At 43.3% G+C, this 22,296-nt stretch overlaps 2 long non-coding RNA genes across 4 annotated transcripts; one reads left to right on the top strand and one right to left on the bottom strand.

The window, feature by feature from the left end:
- Nucleotides 1-401: 401 nt before the first annotated feature.
- LOC121288308 lies at nt 402-19,041 on the top strand. Of its 3 annotated transcripts, XR_005945361.1 has the most exons (5): nt 402-777; nt 12,315-12,562; nt 14,827-14,980; nt 16,219-16,433; nt 18,755-19,041. It is a non-coding gene; the product is annotated as an uncharacterized LOC121288308 (long non-coding RNA). The 3 variants fall into 3 exon arrangements; XR_005945360.1 differs by lacking the exon at nt 12,315-12,562; XR_005945362.1 differs by lacking the exons at nt 402-777; nt 12,315-12,562 and adding an exon at nt 968-1,039.
- LOC121288309 lies at nt 10,516-12,908 on the bottom strand. Its single transcript, XR_005945363.1, has 2 exons — nt 12,492-12,908; nt 10,516-11,466 (listed from the first exon to the last, which is right to left on the bottom strand). It is a non-coding gene; the product is annotated as an uncharacterized LOC121288309 (long non-coding RNA).
- Nucleotides 19,042-22,296: the final 3,255 nt, after the last annotated feature.

Below are 22,296 nucleotides of genomic sequence, written 5' to 3'. Positions count from 1 at the left end.
ACTCAGAATAGCACCGTTTCCAGGCTCCCCCGTTCTCTCGTGAATGATCAAAATAGTAATAAGAACCTTGCGAGGAGTTTCAAGTTTCCCCATCTACTTTGCCTCGCCGTTGTTGTCCCCTGTTTTTTTTCTCCAAGGCAGTTTCAAGTTTCTCAAGTTCCCTAACACAAGGAAAGAGACTAAAATAGTAATGAGCTCCCCGAGCGCCAGGGGAACAACCGCCTGAATGTTTGGAAGAGCTCATCTGAATATCTCCCAGGCACAATCGCGTCTCGAATGAAAGAAAAGCAACTTCTGGAGGACTCATCAACGTTGTATTTGTCTCAAATTGGCGACAGGATCGTGAAAAAAAGCGAGAGAGGGAGAGATTGCACAGAGAGGGGGGGGGGGGGGGGGGGGCGGTGGGGGAGGGAGAATTACTGCGGATTGACTGATGGCAGCAGCAGAATGCAGAAGATTGTGAATGATCAGTGGAGCAGTATTGACTGACAGCTTCCTTCCAAACCATGTTCCCCCTTCCTTACTCTTCTAACGGGAAAAAAACGTTGATATATTTTAAAATGTAGAAAATCAATGTAACGCATCGTATCAGCTTGTAATTAAATGCAACGCCAGCTCCGTGCATTCTTTGTGTGTGTGTGTGTATCAAGGATCTTAAAGCAATTGGTTACGTTTAGCACGCCGTGTGATTTTTTTTTCTCTTTTCCTGATTTTGTTCACAGTGTGTGACTCATTGTTTTAAACACTTGGATGCAGCAGTAGCTGTAATGTGATTAGGTATGTATAACATTAAATCGTCTAGTTAATAACGCGCAGTAAATGTGCATGTTTCTGTGTGTTAACGGAGTGCTCGATTGCCTTAAATCGACAAAAGGGGGGATGTTAATGTTTTAAACCTGAAGTGCGTCATCGGTACCGATGACTGATTGAACTGTAGTCGTGTGGTTGCATCTTTTTAATACATTAAGTGAGAATATACTCGATCAGCTGGGAGCCATGTTTGAGGAATGGGGAATGAAGGGCAAAGTACAGTTGCAAGGTTAGCCGGCTATATTTATTGTGTTATATGATTTCCATGCAGTCATTTAGTTGGGAGTTCGTCCTTGACTTGAAGGCTATTATATATATATATATATATAACATGCCACGGTAAATAGCATTGCTTCAGTGACAAGCTCTCGATGGCCAGTTACAGTTTTGCTGGCAAATGCAATCCCTGGCGGACATTAACAACACGTGGCAGGGCGCTGGAGTTAGAAAAATGTGCGGCGACTGCAGGGGCACAAACTCCAGCTCGCACCCTCTCCCCCGTTTACACAACACATTCCATTTCTCCGCGTTCAACCACAAACAGCTTTCGCTTTTATATATAATGAAAACACCAGTGCCAACAAAAAAAACAGCGAAAATTTAAAGTCGTTGCCCGGCAAAGATTTGAAATAACATAAAACTGAGGCAGGAAAGAAATTGAGGGAAAGCATAGTCGAAACTCCCCACAACCCGACCCTCAATTAAAAGTGGCCGGAGGGTGAACGCTGCTAGATCAGAGTTTTGGGGGGGGGGGGGGGGGGGGGGGGGGGGGGGGGGGGGGGTGAGGAATTGCCCAGTCTGCTGGCGCCTTCAGAGCAAATCCATTGGGGAAGATACGGACAAACATCCCTGGACGTCTCATCACCGAATGAAGCTCGAACAGCTGATGGACTGAACATGGGCTCTCTCCTCTCTTACCCCACCTCCCCCCCCCCCCCCCCCCCCCCCACACACACAAACGTCTTTATCACGGAGAATCTTTCAAAAGCTACACTCAGCGACCAAAAAGCGAGAGAACTGAGGAAACCGGATGTCGGACAAATAGCTTTCTGTTCCCAAAGGCCTCAACTGGACATTTCTGATCGTGTTTTAAGACGGGACATTCTGGTCCTAGCATATGAAATGCTTAACTTTCCATTTTTTCGTCTGGGGAGAGGGGAGGGGCTTTGTGGTTCGACTGTTGTCTGTACATTGTGCACCGCCAACTAATTCCTTTGAATCAAGTGTGTCATTGCCAGGCTTTCGTCAATAGTTGGGTAGCTATCATTGTAAGCTTTGTGCGTTCCTCTGACAAAATGTGTATTAAAATCCACAAGAAAGAGTGGTAAGGGTCCCTTTGCTTTGAGTTTGTTATCATTTCATTTGGAAGGTTTTCAGAGCCAGTTAAATAGTATCACAGCAGTGTGGTTACTGACAGCCCGTATATAGATCATTAGTTAGGTGATTGATTTTTGAATTTATATGAACGACACAAGGCTGCAGATGGAAAAGAGGCGCTGCCGCTTAAACCGGAGATTAAATGTTTGAAGCTGAAAACAAATTGAGGTGCAATTTAAAACTAAATAGGCGGGATGTTTGTCCTTTTTTAAAAAAAGGTGACTTCGAAACTTGACTGGAGTCCTCGGCGCCGGTTAGAGCAAATATAAATCAAAGGATGAAATAATATGGAGCCAAAATCTAATATTAAGGTGATATAGCCGTGTCACTTGGAAAAGCCTTGTGTAAACAGAGCCAATGACTCCTAGAATATTGCCCATAAGCAGCCGAACTCAAATCCAATATATTGCACTAATGGAATGGTCGCATGATGTAACTGGAGTAGTTGACTAGAAAGCATTGTGAAATACATTTCGTGGGAGTCAGTCAGTCCATTTCATAACAGGCGTCCATTTCATTGATGGGAGCTCGGCCCGTATTTCGAAAAGAATTTGTCCTGGTTTGGCTGATGGGCGGGGCCAGACATTGTTTTTTTTCTTCTTTCAAGATATTTGTTTTATTCAAAAAGAACGTCTTTTAAAACTTCCCTTCCCTTTCTTCGCAAGAGGTCAGTAAGTTGCAGAGCAGTGTGCTGGCTTCAGAGGACAAGATAAAACCTGCACTTTGATTTTTGGGAGGAGGGTGTCGTTTGGCTATAAGAAATTGCCCTCCCTCTATTGAAATTCACAGTATGTGAAGAAAATCGCATTCCTCTTCTAGTCAGTCCATTCAGTAGAGTTTATACAATCAGAAATTAATCGTACGCTCATTTAGTTTGCACTTTAATGGTAGTTTCTAAGAAAAATGTCTGCCGTCAGGGAGCAGGCACAGATTTTGATTCAGAGAATACAATCTGTCACCGCAGCGTACGTTGTGCTAAAATGTTTAAAAATTCGATTGGTTGTGGTGAAACTTTTACAGATGAAAGAATATTTCAAAGACCGCCACGTCCTTGGTGTTCTGCTTAAGGTCTCCTTGTGTCAATCAACATAGCGTTTGATAATGTCCCTGATTGTAATACTAAATCGCTGAGGCTCGAGAAGAGGAATTCGAGTGAAAGGATTATCATGGGGCTCTGCAGCAGGCATACATGCGGCGAGATGTTCCCCAAACACACCCCACTGGACTCTCAACCTCTGCCTCCCCCTTCAGAACTCCCAATAAGACCACTCGCCCGGCACAAGATAGCGGTCACGTTTTTATCACGAATAAAAATAGCCGTTTATTTCCGGAAATGCCCGTTCAGTTTTTTGCATTTAGAAGTAAAAGCCCTCGTTCACGAAAACAAAACCCACATGAACTTTGCACTAAGATATGCTGCATTGGGTGTGTGTGTGTGTGTATGTGTGGCGGGGCGGGTAGAGGTGGTTTATCTGTGGACTTATATTCAGTAACCTTGGGACGCAGTTGATAATAAGTACTTTTCACCGTTGATATTTGCTAAAGTAAATGTAATATTTTCTCTGTGAGTGTGTGTCTGGCCGCTCATTGATTTCGATCAGTTAATTTTCCCGGATATTTGCATTGCAAACAAAACTCGAGATCAGAGCTGCAATGGGGCAATAAATCTCACTGGACTGACCACAGTAAATTATGTCAGGGCGTCGCTGTTTCTTTTTTAACCCATCTATTTGTCACCGTCTAGCTCCGATACAATCGATCTGAATTAAAACACTGACCGCGTTCTTGCATCCTTCAGCATATTAGAGAGAGGGACGCGGTTAGGCAACAAAAAAGCGCATTATAAATAGAATGTGCGTGTTTGGTTGCTAAGATAAATCTAACCCTACGCAATTTAATGTGGCTGCACATTGATCAGCCCACTGCTCGCTCCGTATTACTTGCAATGTGAACATGCGCCGGCATCGTCCCGGAACATACAGCAAAACATGCAAGCGTCCGTGACCATGTCTGTTTTACACTTCTGGCAAACTTGCGGTCGATTCTGCGAAGTGATGCCTTGCAATTTATGAGCGCATCGCCGCCCGTGTCACTGCGGAGCAATACCCGCCTCTCTGCAGGCCGCACCGTAACCCGAGAGAGCTGGCCGAGGGTATCTGGAGATAAGGGTGCCATTGTGTTTGTCCTTTCACATTCAACTACGGTGGGAGGGCTTGGCAAAACGAGGCGTGTTTTCAGCCTTAATAAAAACGAAGCAGCGCACAGAGATAATGAAATAATCTAGCGGTCGACAAATCAGTCTGTGACACAATTCTTTCTGTGTCTTGTTTGGACGTTTTTCTGTAACCTCGGTTACAGTTGAAGAGAAGATAAACTTTCCTCAACTCTCCCAATGTGGAGCCCGAACTACTCCCATGTATGTGTCTGTATTACAGTAGTGTGCGCGAACATTACAGTAAACTATCCAGGGCCCCGCCACATACGCCATCCAATATTTCATAGCGGGCCTTTAAAACTATTTAAGAAAGAAGTGCGAGAATTAACAGCTCGTCTGGCCGTGAGCGCGTTCTGTTTGTTTTACTGAGAGATGTGTAAGGAAATTGGACAAAATTATACTTATTCCCTGATAACGTGCAGAGTTTCCTCTGGCAAATTGTCTTGGCTATGGTGCCACATCGCGAATTGAATCCCTGTAATATACCTAAGCTGAAATCATGTTCTGGTGTCATAAATACACATTAATAAGAAAAATCACCCGTCCACCGTGTAGCAACACGCTGGGTTTATGGGGGAGGCGTTTGCTGCCTATTCTGTGCTCACCTTAGCTCCAAGTGGCCTGAACTACGCTAAACGCTACTTAAAAAATATATCTGCAATAAGGAACTACACTTTGTAATGAATTATAATTTTCCAGGTTTGGGCTTGAAGCCGTTTAACAAAAGGACTTTAGGATTCTGAACGATCCTTGAAGTGAGGGGAGATGTCAAGTGGGGAACATTCCCTCCCGGTACAATTACATACTGCATTCATATAAAGACAGGTCTCTCTCAAAATCCACCTCCAAGGGAATTCTGTCCAAGAGAGTTTTCGAAGCGAGGAGTGGACATTGATGATGGGGCTAGTCCAGCACCATCCTTGAATCAAAAAGCACGACCGTTGTGGGAATAGAGAGCGCCAAGATCAGAGCGTCCCCGGCCTACAGCAGCATTGAAAAGGGAGTCAGTCATTAAAAGATGTGGTCTCTCGGCTGCTAATCAATCAACTTTGTGTCCTGGGCTGCACTAGTGAAGTCAAATAAACAGTAAGCCAAGCAAAATGCATGTGTGAGAGCCACTGGTGTGAATGTCAGAGACTGGGACTAGTACGATATGATTATTTAGTAAATATATGCCTCACTGATGGCCTCATCTATATAGGCTACTTTCTGCAACGCGTTATTTTGGCACCGAACATAAAACAGACAATAATTTGAATAATTCCGCTTTAAACCTGGATTTCCAAAACCTTTTTTTGTGTAAAAAAAAATGGAGGTGGGGTGTGGAATGAAGCTTAGCGGGGATTTGAGAGCAGGCTTTTGGGAATGAAAACTTTCATTTCCGCCCGGAGATTAAACTGGACTTTGCAGGCGCTGGACAACAGCCTCTCATCAATAGATAAATATGATTCAATGCAAGCGTGTGCTCGTGTTACTGATATTCCCTGTGTTAAAGTTTGCAAGCTAGCTAAATCGGTCTACTAGAGATTACTTGAAGAGTCTGCAGAAATAGCACCTGAATCGCAAAAGGACCCCTTTTCTTTAACTAACATTTTCCAAAGATTATGCTGTTATTTTATGAGTCACATTGAGTTTATGCAAAGTTTCTTAAGCACCTCCACAAATTCTACCGCCTCTACCAAATATTATACAACATGTTTCCCAAAACTGCAGGATAATGTTTGTTGGATAATTGGACTGTGTCCCCCATTTAACTAAAACCATTGCAAGTGTATCGTTAGTTTCCTACTGTTATAAGCGATCCGTTTCTTTACGAAATGCTTCCCTCCCCGCTACCACCCCCCCCGCCCCCAACTTTTCCTTACATTTCTTTATCATGATCGAAGAATAAATAGAAACACAATGAACCGGGAACAGTTTAGAAAGCACACTTCTTCCCTAATACTTTCGACCAGAACCAAATCACAAATTGAGAGCTGGACGCACCTTCGGCGGAGCCTCCCCAGTCTGTCCAGAGAGAGACAGGTGCTCATTGCTGAGCAGCTCACCAATACTTTTTAACACGTCTTGACAAAGATGTACATTAAGAAGCCTAAATGTTAAAATGCCACCGACCAGCCAGAATCGAGGCAATAGCAGGCGCCTGTCTATAATGGCCCCTGGTCGCAGTCATGAATTCCAGGTCGGCCTGTGCCTTACTTTGGACCCACTGCGAACATTTGAGTTTTTAATCATTCTGGCCTATCGTTAGCAGAACTCAACCCCGAAGGACCCCTGTTAGATTTATGTACCAACTCCAGCAATTCTATTTTATCACCATAATGATGAGCACATTAAACGCACCCGAATACATTTGCTAATAATAGTTAACAGTCTAAATTAGCTACATCAGACGGTTGCAAGTTACCAGTGCCGGGTTCCTTATACATTACTGTAGCCTCCACTTCTCTTCTACGCGTTTACTTTCTTCATCTGCATTCTGTGTGTCAGGGTAGCGGCGGAGCAGCTGTCGGATACTGAGAACACCCCTTATCCTCAGGACCATAAATCAGCTTGTGCTCCGAACAGCATCCCCCTCGACAACGGGGAAGGAGTGATTCACAAACAATAAAAAAATGAGGTAGTTCGGGGAAGGGGTGGTGGTGGTGGGGGGGTGGGGGTGGGTGAGCTAATGTTGAATACAAGTGCCCTCGGATCTGTATGCACCCTGATCAAGGCGAGGGAGAGACCTGGCTAAGGGCGAATTTTACGCCACATGCTTCGCTCCATCATTGGAAACGCGAGCCGGCCTCTGAAATCGGAAAGCAAACAATCTCTTTTAGAGCCTCTGGCTCCTTATAAAAGAGCTTCTTGTTAATTGACACAGAACGCTGGACAACAGAGCTTCTCCAGTGCCTGCCCCCAGTGCAAATCCTGACTTGAGTTTAGGGCTTGTTAGAACATGCTGGCGAAAACCTTATTACCCACTGTAAGCATTTTATATTCACAGCACAGGGTCTCTTCTGTGTGTCCCTTTAGAGTTAAAGAGGTTCACTTTGTGTACTTGTTCCTTTAAAAGTCTTGCGCATGGAAGTTGAACAAACGGCATATTGTCCCTTGAGAATTTAAATGTCTGTGATCATTTCACCCCGAGTTAGCATTTATGCTTTTTTACATGTTCCCGCATCAGCTCTGGAGCCGAGAGCAAATTGTTACAATTCTGTGGGAGCCACAGGTTGATTCGGGAGCTTGAGAAACTGACGCGAAAGTGACAAACTAGATTGTTGGGGCTGGGGGTTCGGTTTGGGGTGGTGAAATGGTGCAATAGATTTCAGTGTACGCATTCTGCATAGTTACAACCTCCATAGGTACTCCCCAAGAACCCAAGTACCTCACTTAAACGCCATGGTCATGTGTAGACTTGAAGCTATATAAAGAATTGAATGATTCCATAGAATGTTTCCCAAGATAGTGGGAGAGGAACCTAAGACAGTCGTGTACTTCGCTACATGAAAAAGCATTAATCCTCAGCAAGTGTGCGGCCGCCGAAAGACCATCTTCTAAAATCCTGCTCTTAAAATAATGAGCACCGAACAATGGTTTACAGGATAAACGTTAGTCCCTTCCCCTAAAAATAACTTAAAACAGTATTGTAACCTAAGGCACTGTTACACAACTAATAAATAATGTAGAGATTTTGAAATGGAAAAGTTGCAAAGCGACAGAAAAAAAAACAAACGCATTTTCAAGTGTATTTATTATTTTCTCCACGCTGTCTCTGTCTGCAAGCATATGATTTATTACAGGGAATAAAAGGAACTTTGCATGCTGGTAGAGAACTGCCTCATCTGTTTATTAATGACTGCCCGATATCAGCTGCTTCCTGGGAATGAATCATGTGGGAGTAGTAAAAACTGAGTGAGGAGAGAATGAAAGAGAAGGACAGATAGATAGAGAAAGAGATAGGACACGGTATCAAGCGGCTCTGGGGGATGGACGGTGCGGGAGAATTAAAATACGAGCAGGGAGCCAGAGAGTAACTGAAAATGTAAAAAAAAAACGGGATAACGGGAGAATGGGGATGTTCCAAGACAAATATCAATCCACGTTCAATCATTTAAAGCAACTGGAGCAAGAAAGCCCGATTTTAGCTACATTCTTCACTTTTGCTCGCTTTTCTTACGATGAAAGTAATTTTAACTCTTTACCGACTTTTATAGTCTGAATCAACACCCCAAGTCCCTTTCTCATTATTTTAGATATCTGGTAAATATCGCGACTTTCCGGGAGAATAGATTCAGCATCGACCATCTCTCTACAGTTTCCTTATAAGCAAAATGCAGCCGAGCCTGTGTAGTATTTCTTAAGCGAGCAGAAAGAGGCACATCTATGTCTTGTATTTCTACCCCTCCTCCTTTACTGCTTGGTGTCTGCATAAACGCCTTCTAACATTCAGCATGTCATTCTTTGATGTATATAAACTGGAGTGTGTGATTCCTAATGTATAGATTACAGCACACCCTTTCAGATAAATGCGGCTAGTCTTTACCACACGATGACATTTGCTCACTCAAACTTTACAATACTGCACTTATTACTTGCCCCCTGCAGCACCAGTGCAGTGTTACCTACATTAGCCCGGTTACCTGGTGATCCATTTAATTGTACTTAATATCCACGCATATACTGAAGGCCAATATGGCGCTGACATCTATGACCTGAGGTGATCCTCGGTCTTTTGATGTCACGGAAATCGATCTATATTTAAATTACTCCCATAAAAGGAAAATTGAATGTGTGGAGAATTCAAGTCACCAGGCAAGTATGTGGAACGTGTATGTTTTTTTTCCCTGTGGTTTGATTAATTAACTCTTGATATTTTTGTAAATGGTTGCATATTCTAACCCCCCCCCCCCCCCCCCCGCGATTTAAAGGAAAAGATAGTTCCAGTAAATATAGACTCATGACTTGCGTTACAGAGCGTATATAGTCACTATTTGGAATGACTTCCAGCTGAACAAATATTCAAGAGAAAAGAGAAAAAATACACATTTAGTAATCAGTAGCTTATTCTCTTTCTCGGAGTGGGGTTGTTCATGTTTATATATTATAGAAAAATGAAAAGCGAGACAATGCTGCCTCATTATCATTAGGCATTGTTTACTCATTGCTGCCTCAGCCGTCCTTTAGATTTTTGAATTCATTCACTACATCTCCTCAGTAGTAACATTGCAATCACGTTGCAGTTTTGACTATAGTATCTTGTATAGTCGGCATTTAGATATTTTTAAAGTCAATAACGAATGTATTTAGACACCAAAAGCGATCACAGACAGCCAAAGGGAGAAAGGTGAAATGAAAAATAAATAATTTCTGTTAAAGCGACTGTGATACACTTATTCTGCACCCCGATTTTAACCCGTAGTTGGTATAAAGTCTCTGTAATCTAAGCAGCCCCTGTAATATGTGTTGAATTGACAGTTACATTGTAAATAACAGAAATTGATGCTGTTAATGCTTATATGAAACATCTAATCTGATTTTGACCCAAAGGTTCTAACGTAAATCAGCTTATTATTTAAGCACAGTACTTTCATCTGAATAACTTAATGCAAAAATGTGCAAAAATAATTAGGGATTAGTCGTGACCTGAAACCTGGTGACTTCAGATTCCAGGGCAATATATTTAATACCATCGTTACAGCGAATGCAAAGTTTTATTTTGTTTTTGAAAATCAGTACTGGAGTGTCGTCATAAAACTCTCCCCGACAGAAAGTGACAATATGGGAATAAACGAGACGACCTCGTGTTCTATAGCACTGGCGCTAGAATTAAAGGCTTACAATAAATAGTTGAGACTTGGGACCTTATTAAGAGCTACCATTGATGTAATCGGATTGAAAGATATTTGGTGGCTGAGGGTGGGGTTGATCACGGCCTGACTATATAGTATGAAAATGCCAATACTGATTATACGAAGAAGATACTAATACTGGTGACATAGTAACAATGTACTCTGTTCCATTGTTATGCAAAAGCTGAGTCTAGTTGGGAAACAATTTAAGGTTGCACAAAAACGAATACAATGTTTCAGCACAATGCTTTAATCATGCCAACTGCCAGTGAGAAAAGATGCATTTTGAATAATTTAATGATATGAAGTCGTCAGGCAGATAGAAAATTGATTTTTGAGAGCGTTCTGGGACTTGGTAAATATCTAGATGGTCTACCTTCGCTTCAGCTCTGTGTTAAGAACATTCCTTTTCGACTGTCCCAGAGCGCAAGTCAAACCTAGTGACCCATATTACAGGAGTACAGACGGAAAGGACGGTAGTGGTAGGTTTTCCATTTGAAATTCCTTGGAGAATATTTGACAAGAGTTGAAGGAGAATTGTGAGTGATCAAAAAATAACTGGACGCGTGTACAGCGTCTGTTCCCGTGAGCTGTGCTGGGGGTGGGGGGAGGGGTGAACAAGGCAAGTCAAATCGCTTAATACGAATTTGTAACAAGTTTCGTCAACTGGTTTCTTTCTTGCATTTTTAAAATTAATGATGTTGTCTGCCAGAATTCCTAACCGATTTTCAATAGTTTGTACACGAATAACTAAAGCATACTGTATGTTACTGCTGATCTTCGTCAATCCAGATTTAAATTCATTACAGCCATCTCTGATAGGTTAGTGCCGAGATCTTAATGAGCATACTGTGACCGGACCACCTTTGTTTCAAATTATCCCACCAAACCCTTTCACGATCTGCTATTTCGATATAATTCCGAAGCGTTCTAATTACCCAGGGTTCGGCCATTAAATTGGTTGATTTAAACTTTGTGAAACTGACCTGAAATTGATTGGAAACAAGTCTCTCTCTCTCTACATGTAGATATATGGCACACACAAACACACACGCACATAAACAGAGATTGTGTACGCTTTGTGCATTTACACAATGCCAACTGCCGCCTGCTTGGAAGTTTACAAGTTCGGAACACATTTGGGAATCTTCGTTATTCCTTTCCATGGTTTGAAATTTATTTAAGCATCTGCATCGCCATTAACAGCTTCTCACATACAGTCTGGAACATCTACACAGAAAATAATTAGCATGGGGTCAAACACCACAGGAGACCAACAATCGCATCGCTTTGGGAGGGGGGCGGGGGGGTGGCTGGTCACTCAAGTTGCCAGTTCGGTTAGCATGCATCGAGTCAGACCGCGTCCCCAGCTAGTTATTGTGTCTGAGAAAGGTTTTAAGAGGGAAAAACTGCACTGGGATTTCTTCACGTTTCAACGGAGAAAGACAAGCTTTTGTGGTCTGTCTTCTGGCAAAGTACTTTTTAAAAGGAGGAAGATACTATTGAGAATAAACCTCCGCAAAGAAATTACCCTACACACACACACTTTCAGATTCTAGCTTGCCGCTTTGCGTGCCACGTGTGAAATCTTTATTACAGAGCACGGAATCGGGGTAAGCATGGACCTGCAGATGCTGCATCCATCCGCCACCCCCCCCCCCCCCCCACCCCCAACCCCCAACTCTCTCTCTCTCTCTCTCTCAAAACTATCTCCTTTTAAACATGGTGCCGAGATGAAGGAAGGAACGCCGGAGCCTGGGATGTCATTTTCATTGCAGACTTGCAATGCTCAGTCAAGCTTCAGTGAGCTTTGGCTCAATGCCAACCTCAGCAAAAGCCAGACGAGGGGGGAAGGGGGAGGGGGGAGCATAACTATTTGAAACAGGCAAACCAAATCTCACGTCTAACAAAGCGATCTTGCGCCAAGTTTTTTTAAAGGGTGTTTGTTGGATTTTAAATAACTATAAACGTTTGCACAACGCGTGTACGTTTCGCGTGAGGAAGTCTCACACGAAATTTTATTTAACATACACACACACATAATTTTTCAAGAAAAAATCCTTTTGTTTTCCTCTTAGCCCCCCGAAGGCTGAACTTGCTTGCAAAAAGCCATTGGGCTGATCGCAGAGGCGAATGCTAACTCGGATCCAGCTGGGGTCACAGCAGAAGTGGCTCTGCCACTCTCTACAGGATTCAGCGGCTGCCGCGACACACAACCATCACTCTTACGCGCAAAACACACACGGAGTACTTACTGGGACACAAGCGGCTCATAAAACAGAGTAAAGTGTAACTGCGAAACACTGGCGATTAAATGGAACAACTGGTGAGGGTTTTTTGTTTTGCTGTTTGGGTTTCCCTACCAAATGCTCTGGGTAGGAGCAGTGATACGTAGGAATGGAGTTCGGAGCAGGCGGTGAGATGGTGGTCTCTCTGTGTCGGGGCTGAGGGTGGTTGCTGGCTGGCTCAATCACCCTCCCCCTTGATAGGAGACCCTGGGCCCTCTGGTGTGACTCGCAGGCGAGTCTGGAGCGCGGCGACACCAAAATCTATGCAAATCGCCGCCCCGTGGTCACATGTCCCCCTGGGGAGGCGGAATCGCAAATCCACTCACAAAACAACGCTCCCCTTTCCTTCCAGCGACGATTTCTCTTTCTTTCTCTCTCTCTCAATCCGAGGCCAAACTGATCTGTAATGTGACTTTTAGCCCAATTTAGTTTGATCTTGAGCACAAAAAGCAAAAGGGATTCTTTCTAATGACTCGGCACGTCCTCATTTTTAGCTCCATCGTCAACACACGAACATATTTAAATCTCGGACTAAATGCGGCCTTTCACTGTGACCTACTAGTGCCCGACGAGCCACTGGTATTGCTAAGGAGTTGGATGCTAGGGTCAGGATGTGTGAATGACCGCGATATTAAAAATAATTACGTTGTGAAATATGTCTGTCTGGATTAAAACCGGGTTCATTCGATCCAACTACAAGACGCCTTGTGCTTTTTGAAGGCGAACAGAATGGGCCACATTTATTTTACCACTTTTAATGTGAAATTATTGTCTTTTGGACCAGACTGCCTTCAAGGAGTGCCCTTGTTTTAAATCGAACAGCCACTGTAAAAACGAAAATCAAACCAAGGCTGGGAACGGCAATCTGTCACAGGCTGGGAACTGGGAAATTCTATTGTTTCCTCCAGAAGTTAGAAAATGAAATGAATCACAAACAGAAAATCGCCGTGGCTGTGGCTGGAGGGCCGCTTGCATTGTAATTTGGAATAATTACAATCATTCCCTTTACCAAGCTGGCTCGAATCACTCGCGGAGGGGCTTGTTGCTAAATCAACTCACAACAAATCAAAGGGTTGGGGGGGTGGGGGGGGGGGTGGGTGTTCCCGAGTGAAGAGGCGCCTTCTTTGTCCTTCGATTATTAAAGTTGTCATGTCACCCGTGCGTAATCCAGAGGAACAAGTCGATTTAAAATCCTGCATCCCCTTTCCCAGACTGTTAACTAGTCAAACATTGAAACCTGGAGAATGATAGTGCGCGACTCCCTCTCTGAGTATCTTATTTAATCTTGCTCCATTGTTTACACTTATTTAGTTACAATAATCTCCGGGCCTTTAGTTTCTAAATCCACACATATTGCTGCTTGGCAGGAATGTGGAATTGACTCCAAACTGGCTTTCTTGTTACATTGTATCTGTTTTCTAACCCCGAAACGCCACTCAAATCCCAAGGGTTCACTGTCATTTCCCCCTCCCCCCAACGCCACAAACCCGAGCAGAAAGAAGCTTTGGCTGCTGAGCACCAACAGCAGCCCCCGAATCTCCACTTTGTGAAATCAGCCAGAGAATTAAAGACTGCGCAGTGGCCTCAGAGCTCTCGATGTGCCTCGCCACCCTGTTTCAGACGCGACCTGCGCGCAGTCCCGCCGCCAGAAACCAGAGGCGAGCTCAATTTTGGTTGCACAACATTTATTTTTGAAGCGGAAACCGCAGCCCAGGATCAAATCTGCTGGCGAATGGACGCTCATGAAGCGACACAAGGAATAGGGGGGAAAAAACAATAAAGTGAAACAGGAGGACCGGACTCAATTTTGTGTGTGTGTGTGTGTGTGTGTGTGTGTGTGTACCCGCTTTAAGAGTGGGAGGCGATTGACTGGAATACTGGGTGTTGTGTAAATGTGCCTGAAAGCTGTGGAGCTGTTCATCCCGGCTCAAAGCCCTCCCTCCGGAAAGCAGGGATCAGAAGGGTCGAGGACATGATTTGCACCGTCATATATTTCTTTTTTTCATTAACCGATTCGACGATTTATAGATTTCCCGGATTCCTACTTAGCACAGGCGAGACTATTTAAAAAAAACCCAAAATCTCGGAAATCTCATTTATCGCAACAAAGATATGGTCGGCTTTTGTTTTATTGGCAGTGAAAGGGGGGTGGGGGAGGGGGGAAAATGGGGGATTGTCTCTATTGTCTGCAGCCATCAAGCCTGTTCTGGTCAGATTAAATATGACCTTTCCTTTCAATAGCTGGGCTTCTAAGTACTGTATAAGCAAATTCCTTCAATGTTACTAGCTTGTTGTTTTTCAGCTTGAGCGAATCGTTGCAATGGAGAATTTGCCGAGACGTTTCTCAAGGGCATCCTGGAGATTTATTTTTCAATCTCAACATGAACACACGAGCAAGACAGATCAAGCTAATCTCCTCCCAGCCCTCTCGCACCCTGTTATTTATTTGCTAAAGGGTAAGTGGCTTTGCCTCGGAATTGGAAGGGCAGTGGGGAGATTTTTTTTGTTTTTATTCAAGAAGGGGTACGTCGAAGGAAATTAAGCAACTTTAATACGATTTGAGCACACAATCTGCATTTTTTTTTAATATAACCCGTCCTCAAATCGACCGACCTGCCTGTATTCAAAATACATATGGGACTCGTATGTTTTATTTCGTCACATTCTGCCTTCCACTTTCTGGCCCGGACATATTGATAGATAACATTAGATAGCCTTGTCCCGAAACATTTTTTTCGGTGCTATTACGAGACGGACGGGGCCCACGGCTGCATTAGACACTGTAGCCAGGACATTGTGTGTGTCTGGAAAGCCTGTATTTCCCCTCCCCCAACAATGTATAGTGCTGCGGATTTACTGGAGGTAGAAGTCGCCCACAGCTATATATATCTGAAAGCTGATTGACACTGACGTCTGGGGAATTAAGGAATAGAGTTGCGTTTGGCGTTTTGTTAATCAGCTCGATGGAGCGAACAGACAGATGAGATGAGAGAGAGAAAGGCAGAGCCAGGGCTGCCTGTGCTCCGGGGAGCCTGCAAGGAATGGAGGGGAAGCGGGGATTCAGGATTCGGTGTAAGCACTCTGCGCACACACACTCAGACACACAAAAACCCGAGTCCCATTAACCACCAGTAACTGGGAACTCAGCACTACCTGAAATGCAACCCCACATTAGGATCCATGCCCATTTCAATCTTGCAAGAGCACACGTCAAATAAAGTAATTCAGAATCGGCAGACACGGACAATGATATAAACAAACGTAAATAAAGATCGGGTTGAGGTTTTGTGTAAACAAGTATTAGGTTGGAAAGAAATGTTAGGCGCAAAACATTTCTAATTTCTAATAAATTCCACAGCCAGAGTTATTTGAATAAGGGATTATTGCCTCCAAAGCATTCAGCCGCCGAAGACACTAAGATAATTCGCAAAATGTTCCATTGGAAACACGAATGTATCTATTGTGTCTTATGTTTTTTTGCCAACTTTGTCATGTGGTAGGGTGTGACCCGAATTACATTACGTCTGTAATTTATATCTTTATATATATCGCTTTTATGCCGAAGTTATATATAGTTGCACGTAGTTAAACAATAGAATAATGGGCACAAAATGTAGACGTTTGAATACGGTTGTTGTCTTCAAGCTGTATAATTATTAATAGAGGATTAAAAACATCTTTCTTTCATTTGTAGGTTGCACATTATCGGTGAAGGTGCCAATTGACTCTTCGGGACTGGGGAATTTCACGTCGGCCAAAATAACATTGTGAACTTTTTTTAAAAAAAAACTCCGAACTAAAAGGCAGCGAGGAGCTGGGTGTTTGAGCGCGGGAGTGGTAGTCTCTGGGGCTCACCACTCCATTACTCCCACTGTCAAGCACAACAAATGGGGCTCGGCTCATTAAAAGGTAGGCGCTATGAAAGAACATAAAGTTAAGGTACTGTGTGTATTGGTTTATGTGTGTGTGAGAGAGAGCGAAATGCGGGGGTGGTGGGGGGGGGTGGGTGTTGGGGGTGGTGGGGGTAGAATTAATTAAATAAATCGAAAATAAAGATACAAAGAGCCAACCAGATCTGCGTCTAGATTTTAGATAGAAAAATAGCCTCATTCAAATGTGACTATGAGTTATAAAATAGAGCGGCACATGAAATATAGATTATAATCCCTTTAGAAATACATAAAGGCACGATCCTGTACCAACCGACAGAAAAAGAAAGAAAACTAATTGCGGAGCAAGAAGTGGGTGCCGGAGACTCGTTGCACAGGCTGTATATTTTATCTAGATATAAAACTATAATTAATAATGACCGAGCATCTTTAGCGCTACAATCATTAGAGCAGGAAATTAGACAGCGAATAGGACAAATGCCTCTCCGATGTTGTTCCGTTGTTGGAGGGTTAGGATTGTTTTCAACCCGGAGCAATGCTTCAGCCTTGTAGAGTTTAATAATAACAGTAACCTTATTTTTTAAAGAGAAAGTACTGAGCGAGTTTATCCCTCATCACTGACAGGAATACGTTCTCGCAATCATTAGGCGCAGGCACGGAACATTCTACTTTTTCAATCATTACCTCCTTTCAAAGGACCACTTTTACATCGCCCTTTAACTGTGACTCCCACCGCTCTCCCCCAACCACCCCCCCCCCTCCCCCCCTACCCGCCACACACACTCGGAAAAAAAGTTTCTGGTCCCACTTTAGTATTTAGCTAGCTTCAGTATTTTAACATCGCTACCCCAGACGCTGGCTGTGAATAGCAGTTCTCCAATTATTTCCATTCCCCCCCCCCCCCCACCCCCCCACCTCCCTGAAGTGAAGCAACTATTTGGAATCGGAAATTGCACCTTTAAACTACTCCCAAACCTAGCTCGATTTTTAAAATCAATTTGAAAAGTAGTACCTGCCTAAAATAAGTGCTTTTGAGGAAATGTGTGTTTACTGTACGAGTATTCCTACTAACTTATCTATTTCACAGTGTCTCCCTGTATGAAGGCACAGAACCCATTCTCGTTCAGTGTATATAGGCGTGCTGTATTAAATGCATATTATCTATGGTATCTGTTCAGTTATTCATCAGGTTATCTATAAATCTTTATACTTATCCCGGTCTATTTCTGTTTGCTGCTTATATTAATAATATTCAGTTTCTTGTTCCTCAATTTCCGCTCCGCTATTATTACACTTTATCCTAACCCACACCCCAGAGTGTCCCAATTCGGACATAGAGGCTTTCACCAGGCGCAGCATGCATCATGTTAACATCGGCTGTCCCCCTGTAGTTCGGTAACAAGGTGAACAAAATGACGACCAGCAATCTCGGCTAGGCACATAGCCTTTTACTATCAAAGTTGGTTTTAAAATTCCAAACAAAAGCTGTAGCTTTCGATTGGGTCAACTAAACATAGAGCCCGGGAAAGTGGGAGCATTCCTAGGGAGGCTGCCGGCGGCAGAACCGACATTTATCCCTCACCTCCTCAGTGAGGAAACCAAATCAAACATGCAAAAGCTTGCCCACTCCCTACTGAAACGGCTCCTTATAGTGATTTGATAGTAATATTTGAAAAACAGAAAGCTTATGGATGGCATAATCTAACATCCCTGCCCTCCCCTATATATACATGTACATGATATTAAAACTCGCAATAACCCAGCGCATAACATTATAGGGACTGACAATATATCAATGGATCTCCCCAAGAGCCTGAACGCGAATGTTTTGACCTATATGTGAACGTAGAGGGACAGGGGGAAGTACAAACACTGGCAGAAATATGATGTCGCTGTGATATCAATATTTTAAATCGCCAGGTTATTAATGTTTAGACACCCACAAATAAAAATGAAAAAGATATACAGTGCGTTAACAGTTGAAATAGAGGCCCCTCGCAATAGACTCACAGATGTCAAACTGTAGTAATACGTATATATGGCATAAATGTTAAGGACAATCCTATATCTAGTGATATCCATAATTATAAACATGTGGATCTACATACAGGGGGAAATGAATATGCAGAGTCAAAGATGCAAAGGTGATTAACGGACGACCAAAATTTAGAGTTAAATATTGCACATTGGTGTGTTTGTGTGTGTGTGTGTTGGCGAAAGAGTGTGAGTCAAGCAGGAAGATATAAACAGTAATAACATTGCTGGGAATTTCATCTCGCTGGATTTTCTCCGCGCCAGGATGGGAAGTTCAAGGTAAACTCGGGCCCTTTGTTATTACAGACAGACCATCAGTTCACACAGTCGGCAAGGAGTTGATGCTGAACTGTTGTGTTCCTATCGGGGCTGCACGAAACAGACCTGCGTCCTTAATGAATGCAGCCCTGTATAATTAAATAATTGACTGTTCCCCGGAGGAGCTATTCGCCGCATCTGTTCGCTGACTCCACAGGGGATCCTAGACAATACAGGACAAGCAGAGACTGAAGGAGGCATCCCGGCACATAGTTGGTTGTTTCATCAGATGCTCTTTAGGCAAACGCCTTCTGCTGTCAAACAAGGTGGTGGGAGTGGGGTTGGGGGGGTGGGGGGGGGGGGGTGGGGGGGCGGGGGGGGGGGGGGGTGGTGGGGAGATCAAGAAATATTTAATAAAATACATTTTAATTCAAAAAGTATGTAATAACTCAACAGCATTCAGCCACTTGTCTTTCCAAATGTCGCTAATATAATCACATTTTTTAAATCATACAATTCCAACATTATCCATTAAAATTACTCAAACGTTGTAACAATTCGGCATTTACTCGGGAGCTAGGTCTGTCGGTCTATACAGCCCGGAATCAGTTGACTGATTCTGAATTAAAACTTGTTTTGAGGAAGAAAGGAATATATGTTTTATTTGTAAATATGAAAGAGCTGCAAAACTGGGCCCAAACGTTTGAAATGTGTGTCGGTAGTTTTCTCTGCATTGGACTGCGGCGGCACCTTGCACAGTGATAGAAGGGGTTAGAGCTTTTTAATGAATCCGTTGGTAAAATCACAAATGATTGAAAATGCCATAAAAATCGTAATACAGAATGAACTTCCAGGGAGGGGGCAGTACAAGGCTGCAGTGAGGATATACTGTAGGACACTCTGGTGTTAGAATGTATGTATATTTCTGTATTGCCTCAAGATTAAAAAAAAATAACAACAATAAAGAGTTAATTAACTTTTTTTTGCATTTGTGTTATTTCACTTTCCAAGAAATAAACCTCCCTCTTTAAACCAGTGTTTTACTGTCATCTATCCGGCTGCAAAATACTCAGTGATTTTCCAGAACAAGTCAATTGGCAACAGAAGCCGGCAGTATTACCTGTTTCATTAACGTCTATAAACTCACTGTTACCCTCCCTGATATCCCCGCTCTTGTAACACAGCAAGAAGAACCAAATCAAGCAAAGTCAACCGGAAAGTAAATAATAAAAGGATTTAAAAAAAACAGGTCCTGTCCAGATTGTTAGGACATCTCCAATCCTTTAATGATTCTGTTAGATGGAGCTCGGTTACCTTGCCAATATTTTGAGTGACATTCACGGGGAATGAAAAAAAAAGTTTTTAAGGAACATAAGGAAATTAAAGTGAGCTCTGCAGTCGAGTGACTGGCATCTGCAAGAGGAGGCTTTGGCGAAATTGTGTGTTATATTGCCACATTCAGAGGTAGTTTAATGACCAAAATGTGGGTGTTATACTTTGCATCATTGACTTGACTGTCAGTTTTGAACAGCTAAATTACAATTACACTACCAAAGTACTTCATCGTCTGGAAAACGCTTTGAGGCGTCGCGTGGTGGAGAAAAGCGCTATAGAAATGTAAGTCTTTTAAAAATTGTGATCCTATATTTTTCAAGATTTCTGAAAAAAATTGTGTACTTGGAAGTGAATTGGACGCTCTCACCTGGAGTTTCCCTGGTTCTCCCCCCTCCGCCTAGAAGCAACAAGACAGATTGACAGCAAAAATGATAATGTGGCCGCAAAGCATCAGGTCATCTTCAACAATCACCTTGGGGTTGAGGTCTTGTTTCTGGAAGCAGTTCCCGCTTAAAAACGGCTGTAGCCACCAATGTTCTAACAGAACTGCAGTCACTTCTCAAAGTAATTTGTCTGCAATCTACAGAGAAAACCACACACCTCCGCCAGTTAGAAACTGGGATCCTAGTGCCTCACCTCCTCTGCTTTAAAGCCCAGAGTTTTTTTTATCTTAAAAATCATATGCATACAACAAGGCACTTGCAAAAGGAAACATTGTGATTCGATCCCGGAGAGATTTGGCTTGAACCGAATTCCCCCCCCCCCCCCTCCCCCATAATCACCCTCCCGGAAAGGATAAACAGAATCTGCCATCCCAGTTTTTACACAGGATGATCCCACTGAGGTCAACGGGTAGGGAGGGATTGAAGCAACAGTTTTAGGCATTGGGAAAATCAGCGAGATTGGGAATCTGAAGTGAATGATACCCTTACATAACCACCTCCTTTTAACACTCACTATCCAAAGAACATTTCACGGGGTAATTCGTGATGCACTGAATCCCTTACAGTGTCAGGCTTGCGAACGTCAATGTAATCAACCAAGTTAAAGGAACAGTTTGGCAACGGGGTCTGTTAGTGCTCACTCTGTGACCAGTATAGCAACTGCTTTTGGGCAAAGGTCGAGTACCGGGGAAAAAGACATAACCATTTCTCCCTCCATTGCAACTGCCAGGCCTGCTGAGTATTTCCAGCATTTTCCTTTTTATTTCAAGTTTCCAGCATCCGCAGTATTTCGCTGTTGAATCACTGTCGCTTTCCCTTCTTTACAGTTTACTCACACAAACTAGTGTTGCTTACAAGAGGTTCAACTGTTTGCCCAGCCTGTTTCACAGTCACTGTTGTGGGTGGGATATGGTGGTGGTGGTGGGGGGTGGGGGGGAGGAGGGGGCGAGAGGAGAGTTGGGTTTCCAAATTGTTTTAATTGATAATCGATCAGGGGCGAGGGGCTTATGCAAAACAAATGCACAGCAGTGTGGAAACCCTGCAACAAGGAACGACAATGCAGAAACTGCATCCGAGTGGAGTTGTTCAGTGAAAATGTTCTTCGTTTAAATGATTCATTTAACCCTACCGCTCAGTGTCAGGGCAAAGAAACCGGTTCCAAAGATTGCCCATTGGCAGAAAACAGAGCGCGAAATGGGCCAGTGCCCATACATGGAGCTCACTGGAACCGGGCAGGTCCACGAAGAAAGACAATCCTTAAAGCCAACTCATGAACGATGAGCTTCCCGTGTTGCATTACGTTTCTCTCAGAAACGTCATCAGGTTCTTCGTTAGTTTGGAAATATTGGAAACCATATTCAAAACGTTCCTATAGATCTGCATTTTGTAAAGCTGCTCCTTGAAATAGAATTCTATATGCAATAAATAGACCGGATTTTGATGTTATTTTGCTTATGATTCAGCAACGAACGGATTATATAAGATGTTAAATCCTTTCTTGACGCAGCCTCTGGGGTTTCTCTGCTATTTTAAGTAAGACATAAAGCAATCACCGGAGACATCTGGCTAGAAAAGGCCCCAAGGTCTTTGATGACCTTGGTCCAGTACTACTGGCAGCGCATAGGCTTGAGCTTCAGGTACTGGCGCTGATTCAAGATGAGCGGCCACTGCTGGCTAAGCTGGGTGACTAGGTTATTAAAATGATACCAGAGCACATCTCAGGAGTCGTGAATAAAGACTTGGAATATTGCCCTTCACCCTCTCCTGCCTTTCCAAATCCAGGCCTATTGCCAGTCAACATGGAGATGACGG

The sequence above is a fragment of the Carcharodon carcharias genome, chromosome 15, assembly GCF_017639515.1.
Source record: "Carcharodon carcharias isolate sCarCar2 chromosome 15, sCarCar2.pri, whole genome shotgun sequence".
Taxonomy (NCBI): domain Eukaryota; kingdom Metazoa; phylum Chordata; class Chondrichthyes; order Lamniformes; family Lamnidae; genus Carcharodon; species Carcharodon carcharias.
Note: the sequence above shows the minus strand (reverse complement) of the source record. Positions and strands in the feature narration are given on the sequence as shown.